General features: G+C 34.6%; 1 long non-coding RNA gene across 1 annotated transcript in view; it reads left to right on the top strand.

The window, feature by feature from the left end:
* The window catches only part of LOC147824969 (uncharacterized), a 159452-nt gene extending 147435 nt beyond the window's left edge, over positions 1-12017 (top strand). The window contains exons 2-3 of the long non-coding RNA XR_015441452.1: positions 10880-10982; positions 11952-12017. This is a non-coding gene — a long non-coding RNA (uncharacterized LOC147824969). The remainder of the gene's footprint in view (positions 1-10879; positions 10983-11951) is intronic.
* The last annotated feature ends 4968 nt before the right edge of the window (positions 12018-16985 follow it).

Below are 16985 nucleotides of genomic sequence, written 5' to 3'. Positions count from 1 at the left end.
TTTCTCTCCTTTTTTTCTTTTTTCTTTTCTCTTTCTTTTATCTCTCTCTTAAACACACTCTCTTGCTGTCCCACATTGTTTATTTCCCTTTTTGTTCCTGTTGTGGCTTTCATTTGGATTTCTTCTTGATTTTTCTATTATTGTCTTTTTCCTTCTCTCGCCTGTGTCCTCTGGCCTCACTGCTAACCTTCCCCATCCTTCTACCTATCTATCCTCCCTCCCCAACTCCTTCTAACTCCCCATCCCAAAGGGTAAAGTTGTTATATTGAAGAGTTCATTCACTATAAACATATTTTGGGTTGGTCCTCAACTTTGATTTAATTCACACAGTTAAAGGTGATAGATTAATAACTATGACAAAATGTCATTTTCTAAGATGTACTTGATGTTATGGTGTTGCTCATTGTATCACTTGGTCTAAGGTGTTGTTATTGATCTAGTCAGTGGTCATTCCTGGTACAATGAAAATGAGATAGCCTCAGAGTCATTAGAGGCTCAAAACTTAAAGACCAGCTAAATCTGGAAGACACCTCTGAGAAACAATCATTCCAAAAGGGTTCTAATTACAAACAACAAAGATACTTACAATAAGCAATTTCGAAGTATCAACCCAGGAGTTAAACCAAGGACAGTACCAAAAACAAAAATGAGAAGACACTTAAGCAAGGCAAAAACTCAGATTTCCACCCCACCAAAGGAAAACCCCCGGGGGACACGAGATGGAAAAGTCCAATAATCAACCACCTGGACACCCTGAACTGATAGCACAGGAAGTAACAAAACAGATGACTGAAGCTCTAGAAAAATTCAAAGCAGAAATAATCTCCCAGATATCTACAGAGATAGTGAGCAGAGTGAAAGACATGATTTGAGGCTCTAGAACAGAAACAAATAAGAAATATAGATGAGCTCAGAAACATGCTGGAAGCCAGGAATACCCAGCATAAGAAAGAAAGGGAAACCATGATTGCCCAACATAAGAAAGAAATGGAATCCATGAAATAGATTCGAACAGATATTCAGGAGATTAAAAACTCCATTGAAAGTATCCACAGCAGATTAAGGGAACCTGAAGATAGACTATAAGATATAGAAGACAGGATTGCAGTTAAGGACCATGAAAACAGAGATTTCTTAAAATTAGTAGGGGACTATGAAAAATCAATCCAGCAGCAGCTAGATGATGAGAAGAAGAATAACATAAGACTGATAGAAGTCCATGAAAAAACAGGAGGAAGCACAATTGACATAAAAAAAAACTGTTCACAGAAGTAATAGTGGAAAACTTCCCAGACAGAGGTAGAGAATTGGACATACAGACAAGTGAGGCATATAGAACTCCAGCTAGCCATGATAAAAAAAAAAAATCTACATCTAGACATATAATAGTCAAGATCCCAGAAACCCAACAGAAGAACAAAATCCTACAAGCAGTTAGAGAAAAGAAACAAATCACCTACAAAGGAAAGTCCCTCAGAATCACAGCAGACTTCTCAACACAAACCCTCAAGTCAAGGAGAACCTGGAGTGAAGTATTTCAAGCCCTAAAAGAAAATAACTTCCAACCTAGACTGTTGTATCTTGCAAAATTATCTTTCAAAATTGATGGGGAAATTAGATACTTCCACGACAAACAACACCTGAGAAATTTCATGAACACCAAAACACCACTACAAGCAATTCTAAACAATATCCTAGAAAAAGACAATGAAGGTCACAACTCCATGAGGCCCAACAGAGGGAGGCCACCAGGCAAGGTAAGAAACTAAAGGGAAAGAGGGAAAAATAAATAAAAGAGCCAACAAAAGTAAAACATCATGACAAGGATGAGCCAATATCTATCAATTATAACCATCAAAGTTAATGGCCTCAATTCACCTATCAAAAGAAATAGACTGGAAGAATGGATTAAGAAACAAAATCTAACAATACGCTGTATACAAGAAACACACGTAACTCAAAAAGAAATTCATAGACGGAAAATAAAAGGATGGAAAACAGTTCTTGACACCTCAGGAACCCAGAAAAAAGCAGGGGTGGCAATATTATTTGCAGACAAAATAGGTTTCAAACCAAAACTAATTAAGAGAGACAAAGATGGTCACTACATCCTTGTGAAGGGAACAATCCAAGAGGAAGAGATGATAATCATAAATATATATGCACCAAATATGAATTCCCTGAACTATAAAAAACAAATATTAATTGACATGAAAAACCAAATAAGGACTAATACAGTTGTAGTGGGGGACCTCAATACCCCAATATCACAAATAGACAGATCATCTAGACAAAAAATTAACAAGGAAATTCCAGAACTGAACCAAGTTATTGAACAAATGGACTTATTAGATGTTTACAGAGTGTTCCACCCCACAAAATCAGAATACACATTCTTTTCAGCTGCACACCGGTCATTCTCCAGAATAGACCACGTCCTAGCTCATGGGACATATCTAAGTAAATGTAAAAGAAGTGAAATTACCCCCTGTATATTATCAGACAATAATGCAATAAAAATGGAGATAAATAACATAAGAAATCACAAAACCCCTACAAATACATGGAAGCTGAATAACACCCTCCTCAACAACCAATGGCTCACAGAGGAAATTAAAGAAGAAATTAAATGGTTTCTACAAGTAAATGATAATGCCAGTACAACATACAGGAATCTATGGGACACAATGAATGCAGTTCTATGTAGGAAATTCATAGCAGTGAATGCCCATATTAGGAAAACAGAGAGAACTCAGATAAATAACCTAATGCAGAATCTCAAGCTCCTAGAAAAAGAAGAGCATAACACATCCAAAGCTCATACAAAGGAGGAAATTATAAAGATCAGAGTAGAAATCAATGCAATGGGGACTAAGAGAACGATACAAAAAAATCAATGATTCAAAGAGTTGGTTTTTTGAAAGAACAAATAAAATCGATAAACCTTTAGCCAAACTTATCAAAAGAAAGGAAAGAAAAGGTGCAAATCCATGCAATTAAGAATGAAAAAGGTGAAGTCACAACAGATCCAACAGAAATCTGGAGGATCATGAATACCTACTTCGAGAACGTGTACTCTAATAAACTGGAAAACACAGAAGAAATGGACAGATTCCTAGATACATACGAATTGCAAAAGTTAAATGAAGAAGATATAGAAATTCTAAACACCACAATAACAATGAGTGAAATTGAAAATGGAATAAAAAATTTACCAACAAAGAAAAGCCCAGGTCCTGACGGATTCACTGCTGAATTCTGCAAAACATTAAAGAAGAACTATTGCCGTTACTCTTTAAACTCATCAAGGAAATTGAAAGGGAAACAGGATTCCAAATTCATTCCTGGAAGCAAGTGTTACTTTGATTCCAAAACCAGGGAAAGACCTAACCCAAAAAGAGAACTACAGGCCAATCTCCCTAATGAACATAGATGCAAAAATCCTCAACAAGATACTGGCAAACAGAATACAGAGTGTCATCAAGAAGATCATACACCCTGACCAAGTCAGAATTATCCCAGGGATGCAAGGATTGTTCAATATTCATAAATCAATAAATGTAATACACTATATTAACAGAGTCAAGGACAAAAACCATATGATCATCTCAATAGATGCAGAAAAGGCATTTGACAAAATCCAACACCCATTCATGATAAAAACCCTCCCAAAAATTGGAATAGAATGTCTTTATCTCAACCTGCTTAAAGCTATCTATGAAAAACCAACAGCAAACACTGTACTAAATGGTCAAAAACTGAAAACTTTCACGCTAAAATCAGGAACAAGACAAGCATGCCCGCTATCACCACTCCTGTTCAATATTGTTCTGGAAACATTAGCCATAGCAATTAGAAAAGAGAAAGAAATAAAAGGAATTAAGAGAGGAAAGGAAGAAGTTAAAGTGTCATTATTTTCTGATGATATGATACTTTACATAGAAGACCCAAAAAACTCAGCCAAAAGACTTCTAGGCTTAATTGACAGATTCAGTAGAGTAGCTGGATACAAGGTCAACACTCAAAAAACAATAGCCTTCTTGCACCCAAATAACAGACTCACTGACATAGAAATTTAGGAAACCATTCCTTTTACAATAGCATCCAAAAAAAATGAAATATCTAGGAATCAATCTAACAAAGGAAGCAAAAGACCTCTAAACTGAAAACTATAGCAATCTGAAAAAAGAGATAGAAGAAGATGTAAGAAAATGGAAAGACATCCCTTGGTCCTGGGTAGGAAGGACCAATATAAAGAAAATGGCCATACTTTCAAAACTACTGTATAGATTTAATGCAACGTGGATTGAATCAGTATGGAGATTCCTCAAAGAACTAGGACTGGAAGTCCCATTTGACCCAGCTATTCCTCTGCTGGGTATCTTCCCCAAAGAATTAAAAGAATCATACCACAGCAATAAATGTCCAACCATGTTTACAGTGGCACAGTTTGTAATAGCTAAAGCTTGGAAGCAGCCCAAATGCCCATCAACAAGAAACTGGACAATAAAAGAATTTAATAAAAAAAAGAAAAGAAACTGGACAAAGAAGATGTGGTTGTTTTATAAAATGGAGTACTACTCAACCATAAGGAAAGAGAAACTAGAGTCATTTATAGCTAAATGGATGCATACTGAGGCCATACGCTTAAGTGAAATAAATAGGACACACATGTGTAAATATGAATAGTTTCTCTAGTGTGAGAAACTGAAAGTATAAATAAGGGTTAAAATGATTAAAATGAATAATTGATAATTTGAAACAGGAAGAAAAGGTCCAAAGGTGTAGGGGTGATGGGAGGGGAAGGGGAAAGGAAAGAAGGGAAAGGAAAACTTATGGGAAAAGAATAAAATGGAAACAAAGTCTATGTAAATAGGGAAGGGTGGAGGGTGTGAAGGGCGCACAGGTAATGGGGAAAAAATAAGAACCAAGATATATCGTGTACAGGTACAAGCACCCAATGATGAATGTTAAAGTATTGTATACCTATTATGTACCAATAAAAGAACTTAAGAAAAAAAAAAAGGAAATGGGCTTCTGTTCTTTATTGATGGTTTTTGCTTTCCTTTAGCTCTTAAAAGTAATTATTAATATATTAACTACATGCCAAGCAAGGATGAAAGCACTAACTATAATTAACTCCTCAAATCTGTGAGTTGTGATTCTACTTCCTAGTGGGAACTCAGCAACTTACTAACATTAACAAATGCGGACCATCAACTTTGTATAATCAAATTATCACATAGCTATATGGGATGATTAAAAGATCTAGGATCAAAAAATTAGAGTTAATTTGTTTAATCATAACCAGCCCTAGTAAGAAGTGGAAGAAATACCTCAGGGAAACAGGTCAGAAAATAACAGATTATTCAGAAGATCACCACTCTAAGCCTTAGCTCAAGGACATTTGTTCCTACAGCAGGGTTGCATTCTGTTATTCCAGTCTCCTAATTCTTGAATGTCAGAGTCTTTGACTAGAGGCTTAGGATCTATCTGAAATGAGGCCTGGCATAGGCTTGATATTAGTGTCCCTAAAGAGCAAAAGAAAGCCTCCATAAGGTGTAGGTGACTAATGGACCATCACATGTATCCCACCTAAAGGCTAAACATTGCAGTGAATTAAGTTTTTTAAGTTGCAGCCTTTAACTCCGACCATGAAGTGTGAGTGTGCTGTCTACTGGCTGAAAAAGTTCTGGATAGAGTAAATAATAACATAATCAAATATGAAATGGAAATGGTTACAATAGAAACATTTTATGATAAATATTTTAAAAATAAATATAAATAATTTAAAAATACATTTCTTGTAGGCTGCGGATTTAGCTTAGTGGTGTCTCTGACTGCCTCACAAGGGCAAGATCATGAGTTCCATCCCCGGTGCCACAAAAAAAACCAAACCAAAAATCATTTCTTGTAACTTCCTCTTGACCATACAAACTAGTAAGCCGAACAAAACATGGCTCAGTTTAGTTTTCTGACTTCATAAGTTTAATAATAATAATGCATATACCCAATGATATAACTCTTACAAAATCCCTGAGCTACTGAATAAGGAATTGAGCCTCACAGAAGTCAGTGAGGAGGGTAGTTAAGAAGCAAAGCTATGATTCAGACTTAGATGTCTCTCAATTCCAAGCTAGTGCTCTCTAATATTCCCTTATTCTCCCTGTCCAATGATTTAAATGGACTGTTGCAAATTTGATTTAGGAATATAACCCTTTTCAGACAATTACATTCTGAACTATGGATTTAAAAAAAGCATGAAAATTTGATAAGTTGTATCTCTTCTCTCCCATAGAAAATGACAATAATGTGGGGGGATTTATAACAAACAGGAAAATATGGATAACAAAATGACAGATATATATTCTTTATTTTCTTTAGATTGGGAAGGAGGTTCATTTTCAATGGAAAAATGGAATGAGATGTTCTAAATTTGGCATTTCAAGCTCTCAAACTTGAAAAATAGCAACATTTCTAACCATTTGCTCATATTGCCTACAAATCTTGGTGGAAATCTTCCTATTATTATAACAATTTAATACATAAAGTATCACATTACCTTTTGATAAGAAAATGATTTATTGGTAGCAGTTTTTGTTTAAGATATTTTTACTTCTTTTCCACAACTTGTTAACTGTGGACATACTCCTATCAGTATATTTCATTCATTTTTTGTTATGTTAGTGTAGAATGGTGGTGATGTTTGCACCTCTTCCTTTGCCTAAGGTCAGGAAAAATTTTCCTAGGTAATTCATTTTTATCATTCCATTTTGAAGTATGTATGTTCATGTTTATAGCAGTAAGCTTTATTTCTGGCTTTCTGTCAGAATGTACAAATTAGAAACATACCTCAAAAATTCTTGAACATAATGGATCCATACCTTTTGCAAAATAAAATCAACACTTGATTTCCAAAATGGTGGTCTCATGTTTATTATTTTTAACTTCTTTATTTTAAATCATAGTCAGAGTCAATATTCAACATACTTAGAAGCTACTGAGACTTCATTTTCTTTTCCTTGACAGCCTTTCATTTTGCTCCAATTCCTATCTTTAACCTGGATCAGTCTTTTGATGTATCTTAACCCTACAAGTTATTAGATTTCTCACTGCAGACTTCGTGGGGAATTGTGTTAGTTATTTTTCTCTCATTGCTGAGACAAAATACCCAACACTCAAAGTTGAAGGGGAAAAGGTTTATTTAGCTTACAGTTTGCAAAGGTTTCAGTCCGTAGTTGGCTGCTCCAAGACAGGGACGGCAAACAGGCATTGCAGAGGAGAAACAACATGGCGTGCACAAGGTAGTAAAGGTAACAAGGGACCTTAATAGTGTCTTTCTGCTCCTTTTATCTCATCCAGACTGCTGAGATTAGGGTGGAACCAAGCCAATCACTCAGGTGGTTTGGTAACCATTTGCCCTTAATCCCAGCATCACACACTCTAGATTGAGTACCTCAGATAAAGCATGAAGCTTTGGAGGGACATCTAGACACACGCTATAACAGGAATGAAGGTATTTAACAGTTTCCTTATTCGACATCTCTGTTCCTCCAAGATTGCCTGTGACTTGCACTAAACACTTTACTACCCCTTCCTCAGACATAAAACCGAAATAGCATACTAATTTTAAACAATTTTAAGAATTGTTATAATTTTATTATTTAAGTTACCTAGAAATATAATAAAATTATCATTGGCTCTGTGTGCACTCTATTAATCATGATAACTCATGGATTCTTTCAGAATGAAAAAAATGTAGCCTAAAATTGTTCTCATATATCATGACTTTTTTATGAATTCAAATTTTAACAATTAATGAAGTTGACATAGGTTATGCATCTGTAGACATTTAATTAAAATTTAATTAAATATTTATTAATTTCCACTTTGCAGTTTTCATTTTGTGTTTTGGATCTGATGCTTTTCTCAGGTCTGACATTTTCTGGAGAATTGTAGATTTTAAGTTCATTGGCATTATGCCTTTGAGTGCTGGTGGATGAAATTATCACACAACTGGGAAAAGTCCTTCCAATATTCTCATTGTTTTAGGCTTAACCTTCAACTAGCATAATATATTCAAAAAACCAAAAGCTTGATAATTAGCAGTCTTGAAAACTGTGTGTGTGTGTGTGTGTGTGTGTGTGCATGCACATGTGTGTGTAATTCCATGTTGTCTTTCTCATGTGTGTCTCAAATTTTTATGGAAATATAAAAGAAAGTCATTTGCGAGGTTTCTACTTTAAAGAAATAATGATTTTCTTTATATTGAATGCCTCCATGTCAACCAGTAAATATTGCTGCCCTGAGCAGATTTCACAAGCCCCTTTTCTCAAAATCTTGGGGCCAGGCATTACCGGGAAAAATGCCTCTGCCACAGGAGGAGAGAGACCAGCAGTTTGACCCTCAAAAGCTGCAGTCTCTACATCTAAAAATTAGCCAGAATTTGATCATTTCTCACTACCTTCCCTGCTAGCCCTTGTCCAGGCCCATGGTCTCTGGCTCTTACTACTTCACTTGGCCTCGGACCTGGTCTCCTGCTCAGTCCCACAATCCCTGCTGTCCTTCAGTCAGTTCTCAGCACAGCAGGAAGAATAATGTGGTACAAGCAGCAGTCACATCATGTTGCTCCTTGTCACTCACCTCTAACATCTCCATCTCCCTCAACAAAAAAGCCAAAGTCCTCACACAGGCCTACACATTTCCCCAAATCTATGCCTGCCTCCTTCATTTTTTTTTTTTTTTTTTTTTTACCTTTTCTCCTGCTTCTTTCATTTTGATTCATTTCATTCCAGCTGCACTGGCCCCTGGGTTATTCCTGGAATATCAAACTTCTTCTCTGGCCTCCAACTTGCTCCTCCTTCTGCTTGCTACCATTTTATTCTGAAGGTCAAGACAGATCCTACTTTCACATAGTCTTAGATCCCTTCTTGGTGCTTTGTATTATTGTTTTGTTTTCACTCTTCTGTGCTAATCACCATTAAAGTGATTATACAACTGATTCATTGATCATGTTTGTTGCCTATTTCCTCCACTAGAATATTAACTCCACGAGGGCATTTTCCTTTTTTCCCCTCTACTGTAAATACTGGACATTAGTGCCAATGCTGACTTCTTTTTGCTGTTGCATTAATATTTGTATAATGAATGGGTACATAATGCTATGCTCCTTCCTAATGGGTGTGATGAGAAGACTTGCATGATATTTTCAAGCAGTTATTCAGGGTTTCACCAACTCAAGACATTTCTCCTAATCCAGTTTCTGTCCACAGGAAGCACTCAGACTCATTTGTGAGGCCATTTAGGGAAGAATGTTCTTCCCCTGGCTTTCGTTTTCTACCTGGAGAAAGTTTATGTGTCTTCTTCCTTGCAGGCATATTGCCTTGTAAGCACTCAGGCTACAAGTGATCTTGCTGGGTGTTGTGTTGGTCATCTCTGTTGTGATGCTTATAATAGAATAATATTTAAAAAAGAAAGAGGCCTGGGAGACAAGACTTGGTTTCTTCTAGTCATGTCTTCTCTGTCTTTGAAAGAAAGGATACAACAGAAGGCTGTCTGCTTCTCATTCTAGATTCTTGTCTTCAGTAACTTCAGCATGTGAGAGGATTTACTGAAATGCTTTTCTCAAAGACAATGTGCCTCAAGAGCCACTACCTTAAGAAGTGTGAAAAATAGGTATTTTTTTCATCTCATAAAGTGGTGGATAATTTTTATTAATCCTAAATCTTCTTACTTCTTGGGGCTTGACAATTTACAGAGGGTGGTATGAGTTGGTTACAGTGATCATATGCCATGAAACTTAACTGAAAGGACATTTTAGGACAAAACAGGATTCTGCTAGGTGACCTTTGGCCAGATGTTGGGGTAGGGAGTGAGCATCTGCTCATTTTCCTCTTCCCTAAACCCTTGTCTTTGGAGCACTAAACTCCAAGGGTGAGCATCCCTTCCCATTTCTCAAGCCTGTACCACTGCAGCAAAGGAGTAGATCTTATTGTTTGTAGAAAGCACATTTAATCTTCTCATCTCTAGCCTCCTGTGTGTCCGCACAATGGTAATTCTGCCAGTCCAGTGACATTTTCTTCCATCAATGTATCCATAGTACACCTAAGTCTCTCACACAGGCTCTGACCCTATGAGTCAGGCCCTTAAGGAACTTTCCTTACCCCTGTGTACCAGTAGGGTTCTTGTAATTTTCAAAACTTCTCTCCTGCTCAGATTTATTCTTTCTCTCCTGCTCATGTAATCTCTATTTTTCATTTATAGGGTTGATTATCCCTGTGGCTCAAATATTTCTTCTGCCCCTGGCACTTCACTGTCAACACATACTTTGTTCCATAATCTGCACGAGGGCACGTGGCCACCTTCAGTTCATGCAACTGGTCCAGGCACAACCAGGCATACACTGTCTCGATCTATTGGATTCCTTTCAGACCTTCAAACAATGTCGAGAATGCCACAAAATAGTCATCACATTGTTAGTGTCCGCTGAATGACTGAGCTAGGAAAATTGTGTTTGGACATATGTGAAGAGTTTATGTTTTAGTTTACAGAATTATTAGTTTAATGTGTTATGTTATGAGTCTCAATAAAAATATAGCATATTCAGAATGTTTTAATAAGTTTATTTGTAAAAGAACAAGTTACTTCAAAATGTTAGTGTAAATTGAACTTCAAAGGACAGTGGAGTATTACAGAGCTAGCAACTACCAAATTGGCCTCACCCCCCAGGCCAAAGGAGTCATAAAGTAGTCCAAAACACTTTTCGTGCGTGTAAAGGTGGCTGTCTTAGCAGGTGAAATGGCTTCTGGTCATGAGTCACAGGGAGCTAATGCCCTGGGCACAGTTTTCTGTCCCTCATACCTTTTGCTGTTCTTTGCAGTGGCCCAACCCTGTGGAAGTTTCCGGGCAGAGGTGTATTGCTGTGCAATCCCTCTAAGTCAGCGCCTCCTGGGTGGAGAGGAAGGTAGAGAAGAATGAGCAAGGTATGTGGAGCAGTAAACCCAATATTCTTGTCTGTATTTCTATTGTAATTCTTCATTCTCAGATATTTATATCTCTCAGTGTCTCAGAAAGACAAAATGAAAGATGAAAGATCTTATCCCTATACTTTTTCATCCAATGAGATTTTAAAAATAAATATTAGTTATTAAAATGTGGTTATATAAAATGAAGTGAAATTCAGAGATCAAACAGAAAACACAACTAAACATTTTTAAACCAAAGAACTAAAAAGTTAGAAAGTCTTACAGAAAAATTCTGAGATTTAAATTTAAAAAAACCCACGTACTTTCAAATCATCAGAGGTTGATTTAGAAATCTATATGTGTGAAGATTTTGTTTTTCTTTTTCAAATTCCATTCAAATTTTTAGAGGCTGGTGTTTTGCATACAGTGATAAAGCTTCATCCACAGGGCAGAGGACTACTGGACTACTGAACTCTTCAGCCTGTGGTTATATCACCACGTATTCAGTCTTGGATTTGTGAGAAGGATCCTTATGGAGATTCTTGCTGAACTACACAGTTCTTGTTGAATATTGACCCTGAGTATTGAGTATTTGAATATGGATACTGAGTAATATTGATACTTACTAGATACTAGAAATAGATTTTCAAGAGAGTGCATATTCTCCTTATGAAGCAATATATATCTCACAAGCGTACTTTAAAATTAGAAGACTATTTCTTTCCAGAACCATTAAAAATTTTGATTAAGTTGAAGGGGGTTGTCAGAAATTGTGTGTGTGTATGTGTGTGTGTGTTTGTGTGTTAGAGATGTATTAGATTAGTGCACATGAAAACCTACAACAAAAAGGTTTCCTGGTTTGTTTTACATTTGAATTTTAATTTGCTTCAGGGCAAATAAACAGACTTCTGGTTTTGAAGCATGTATATTTCATGTTTGGACAAAAAGACTTTTTTCCATTAACAAAAATAATTTTTTATTGACCAGTTTGAAAGAAGAAAAAGAAGAAGAAGGAGAAGGAGAAGGAGAAGGAGAAGGCTGGAGGAGGAGGAGGAGGAAGAAGGTAAAACAATCTTCATATTTTAGAAAAAGGAGCTCTCCACACCAGACTTCAGAGTAATGCTGTAGGCCTAGAAGATAGCTTTTTTAATAATATTGCTATTAGTTAAACCAGGCAAATCTGACTTCATTTTAGTCTGCTAAATCTAAAATTATTTTTCTTATCATCTATCTGTGTTATCATAAGAAATCATTCTCAGAAAGTATTATTTATTCTTTTGGAATAAATTCTTTTGACATGGCAAATGATTCATTTTAATTCTTTTGAATTTAATGTTTGCTTTTGATATTCAATTTAACTTTGCCTATTTAGAATCTAATCTACATATTGCATGGTATTTTTATTTTTTTCATTCAACAATTGTTTAATTCTATGCAGTATTTTAGTTGTTTTTTGTGAATAAAATATTAGTCACCTTGGTTTAGCACTTATGGAGTATTTGAATTGGTTCATGGTGCTATAACAGGATTACAGATTGGTGCATTTAAAAGCAATGAAAATTTATTTTGCATAGATTTGGAAGTCTGAGATTAGGTGACAACAAGGTCAGGCTTTAGTAAGGAACCTCTCTAGGTTGCAGACTTCCACATATTTACATGGTAGAAGGAAGTGGAGAGAGTTGTCAGAATTCTTTCTTAAGATACTCGTACTATTTATGAGGGCTCCGCCTTCCTGATCTAATTACAAAAGTTCTTGCCTCCTAAAACCACCACATGGAAGGTTAGAGTTTCAATGTATGATTTGGGGGAAATACAGGGATAAACATTTAGTCCATTGCATGGAATAATTTTTAAAAAGTGTTAAGAGAAAGATGGATACAATTAAAGACATCCAAATTAAGATCTTTATAGAGTAAAAGATGATTAAATAAATTAAAGATAGGCATCAGACTGAGAGAATAAAATTCGAATGTATATAATATACTAAAAATTGATTTTCAAAATAATGAAATTACATTGTCAGAGGAATAAAAATTCAAAATTCAATTCAGTTGGAAAATAAGCAATTGGTATATGCAATTCAAGTAGGTAAAAACATATGAAAAATACAAATTTCAAATGAAAATTAAGGAAATACAACTTTAAGATGATACTTTTCAACTGTCTAATTGGCAAAAACAATAGATCTGGAAATGACAATCCCAGTGAACATTACCAGGGCCAGAATCTTCATATATTCTAGATTGGAAAGCACAGTGCAACAGAATTAGACAAAGCTAATTAAGTTAGGAATGTTTATGGTAGGCAGAATCCTAAGATAGCCCCTATTGTCTTTGTCCACTGGTGCTGTGCTCTATGAAATGTTTTCCCCTTGGGGGTGAATGGAGCTTGTGGAGTTCATGTAACCAGTGGGACATGATAAATGTGATGCAATGTGATTCTTGTGATTAGGATACAATATATAGTGGACCATTGTTTTGGGTGTTTCTGATATATACAAATTTTAGTTAAAATAATTTAGATAAATAAATATAGCTGTCAACTTTGGAATCCAGATTTCAGTTATCATGCTATATCTAGTATGAGAAATTACAGAAATAAACTTTGCTGCTAGCCTTCAGTCTTTGTACCACTATGGAAACAAATGTACACTGTGGTCTGGGACCAATTATACAATTACGGCACTTCTTTCAAAAGCTGTTGGTAAGGGCTGGGGATTTAGCTCAGTGGTTCTGGCACCTGCTTCGCAAGTGGAAGGTACTGAGTTTGATCCCCAGTATCAAAAAAAAAAAAATAAAGCTGTTGGGAATTGGTCATTATATTATATCTACTAGTCACTTCACGCACAGAGTGTAAAGCATGGTGTTGCATTGTCCTTTTCTCCACAAGATAAATTATGTAGCATTTTACAGAAAGCGATACTTGATAGAAAGAACCCAATAACAAAATTAAAATACAGCAATGAAATAGAGTAAAAATACTAAGAATAAATTTGGAATAGATTAGAAGTTTTGAATATGCAAGGAGCAAAGCAAAATTAGAATAAGACCTAGCCTTTTATGAAGATACTTGTTCAACAATATTGAAAATGTACAATGAATATTAAAAAAACAAGACAACATTGGCTCTAGAAATGTAGGTACCATTCTTTTTTAAAAAAATTCTTTTATTGGTACATTTTAGGTATACAATACATTTACATTTATCATTGGGTGCTTGTACCTGTACATGATGTATCTTGGTTCTAATTTTTTTCCCCATTACCTGTGTGTCCATCACCCCCTCCACCTTTCCCTATTTACATAGATTTTGTTTCCATTTTTTTTCTTTTCTCATAATTTTTCCTTTCCCTTCTTCCCTTTCCCCTTTCCCCTCCCCGCCCCACCACTACACCTTTGGACCTTTTCCTATTTCAAATTATCAATTATTAATTTTATTCATTTTAATCCTTATTATACCTTATCTTCAGTATAAATTGCACTAGGAATGGAGCATTTACTTCTATTTTTGCTTGAAGCCTATAATAAAACAAAGATCTCAGATTGTTGAATTTTTACAAGAAATGTTGAAGTTAGTTGCTTCATTAATTTTTTTAAAGATAATTACTGAGGCTGAGGAAATAATAACCAGTAGAGGCTGGTTAGAGCCAAAAAAGATGTAGAGTGAAATTTGCATTCAGACTGCAGGGATGAGTTGAGGTAGATATTAGGATTGACAAATATATAATATTGATGGGACAAATTTTTGAAGGTTATCTCATTAAGAACCTATATGAAAAAGACATAAAATTATCAACAACTGTGAAAAAGAGAACCTAAATTTATACCTTGAAGAACTTAAGAATGAAGGCAATCTTATTGATGTGAATGAGGAAAGTGATTGTGATGAAAATGATGGTGATAACCAGAAGAGAAGCTTGCCAAACACTTCACAGAAAATGTTCACTTGGAGACATCTCATAATACCGAAGGCAAAGGATGAACTGCTGGAAGTTGACTCAAACTTTATGACATTTCACCAAGGCACAGAATAGATGCTTATTTCATATAAGTACAAGGAGAAGAAGGCAAGTACTATTCAAAACTACAGTACTTTTGATAATATTTTTAAAGAAGAAATAAAATACTTGAATTTTGTATCTTTCTCCTATTTGAAATTGCTGTGCTAGATATAGTTTGGTTCTACAAAAAATAAAATGGATAAATATCTTGACACATAAGATCTTTTTTAACTACATTTATTATCCTTGTTATTCATTTTGATGCTTAAACTTTAATAATTTAGCTACTGGAAGCCTCTTTATGTTTTCAACATGTTTCTATCATTTCTTGAGCACTTTCTTTTTAGTGCTATCAAATAATGCAGATTAAGTTTGTGCTTTTTTTCCACAATCTCCCAATTAACCATGTCACGTTTCCTTGATTCTCTTTAGTGTGAAATGACATTTTAGAAATGAAAATGTGTCTATGTGCTCATTGTTATGAGTACCTTTGATTTTTAGCTTTTCAGCATCCAAAAGTGATACTTATGCACCTAATTTTATCTCTTAGGATTTTTCCATTCCTTTCCCATTTCATGCTTTTGCTTCCTTTCTTTAATAATGAGAATGCTGGATCCAAAATTTACAGGCAGTGAACCAATTCAGCTATAGTATTATATGTGACTGTCCAGAGAACAAACAAAACTCGACATAAACTCTTTAGAAAGTAACAGGAATACGTATTTTCCTTTGGTTCTACATATTTAGATATTCTATGCATAGCTATTAATGACAGGAGGATATTACTAAGAAAATTTTCATCTATATTGAAAGGAAAAATAAGAGACAACTGAGTTATAAGTGGAATATTCTAGGTAATCAGAGCTGTTTTATTTAAGACTTCTTTCTTCTCCTTAGGAAGTATTATCACAGATAGTAGAGGCAGACGTTGATTGATATACCACATACTTGATTACAGCTTTATAGTTTTGTACTTGGGTTTGTAAATGATGCTTTTTATATGAAATCAAGGTAAATGTTCCTTTCCATTTTCTGATAAGATTTTAGTAAAAATCAAAAAACAGATCAGATATGAAAATAAATTCCATTTTTCTTACTGAAAAATAATCTATATATGGTTGTGGAAAGAAAAAAATTAACAGCAAAAATGGAAAGGTGTAATTTTAAAAATATTTTTCTATTTTATTTGCATAAACATTAATAATAAAATAATATCATTTATAGACTGAATATTTGTTTCTGTGTTAGAACAAAACTAATAATTACTACTGTTTATATACTGAGTGTTATAATAAACATATCACATATTATGATATTTTACTCTGAATCAATGTTATATTTTAAGAATTGCTTTTCTGTCATTTTGTGTTTAGTGAGATTAACTTTCCTGATAATATTAGCTGATGGCTGGTTAAGAAGGTACTCAGACAAGGTTTGTCCAGTTGAATCCATTAAATGTGGACATAACATTCTAATGAAAATGTGAAAATACTTTTGACATGAAGAGTACCTAGTATAGCTACATTTTGCTCTAATAAGTTAGAAAAAGTTCATTTAGTTTATTATTTTCAGACAACATACTTCTTTTCAATTCAATAGCTAAAAATAATAAAATATGATTTCCATTTTTCATTTTTATAATAACAATCTAAGCATAGAAAGAAAAACTAAATTATATTAAATGCAAAGTATTTATCATCATCACAAAGTACTTAACAAGATTCAAAAATTATTTGAATTTATAGTGACCATTGTAGTAGCTTAGCACCAATGTTAATATAGTTAACAGTTATATCAATGTATAAATTTTCTGTTTATTGAGTTATGATTAAAATACGTCTTTCACTTGTGCTTTAGAGGTTAGTTAAAAGTCATTACTTTGTGGAACTTTATAAATCCATCCTAGTCTGCAGAAATTGCCTTTTTAAAGACTCTTCCAACTGAAGTATTCTGTGGCCCTTAGGTTACTTGATGAGTCACCAGTCCAACAGGAAGGCAGTGGTCATTTATCAATCTGGGAT

Source organism: Heterocephalus glaber, unplaced genomic scaffold (genome assembly GCF_053883595.1).
Source record: "Heterocephalus glaber isolate CG9 unplaced genomic scaffold, H.glaber_assembly_v1.0 deba00001523, whole genome shotgun sequence".
Taxonomy (NCBI): domain Eukaryota; kingdom Metazoa; phylum Chordata; class Mammalia; order Rodentia; family Bathyergidae; genus Heterocephalus; species Heterocephalus glaber.
Note: the sequence above shows the minus strand (reverse complement) of the source record. Positions and strands in the feature narration are given on the sequence as shown.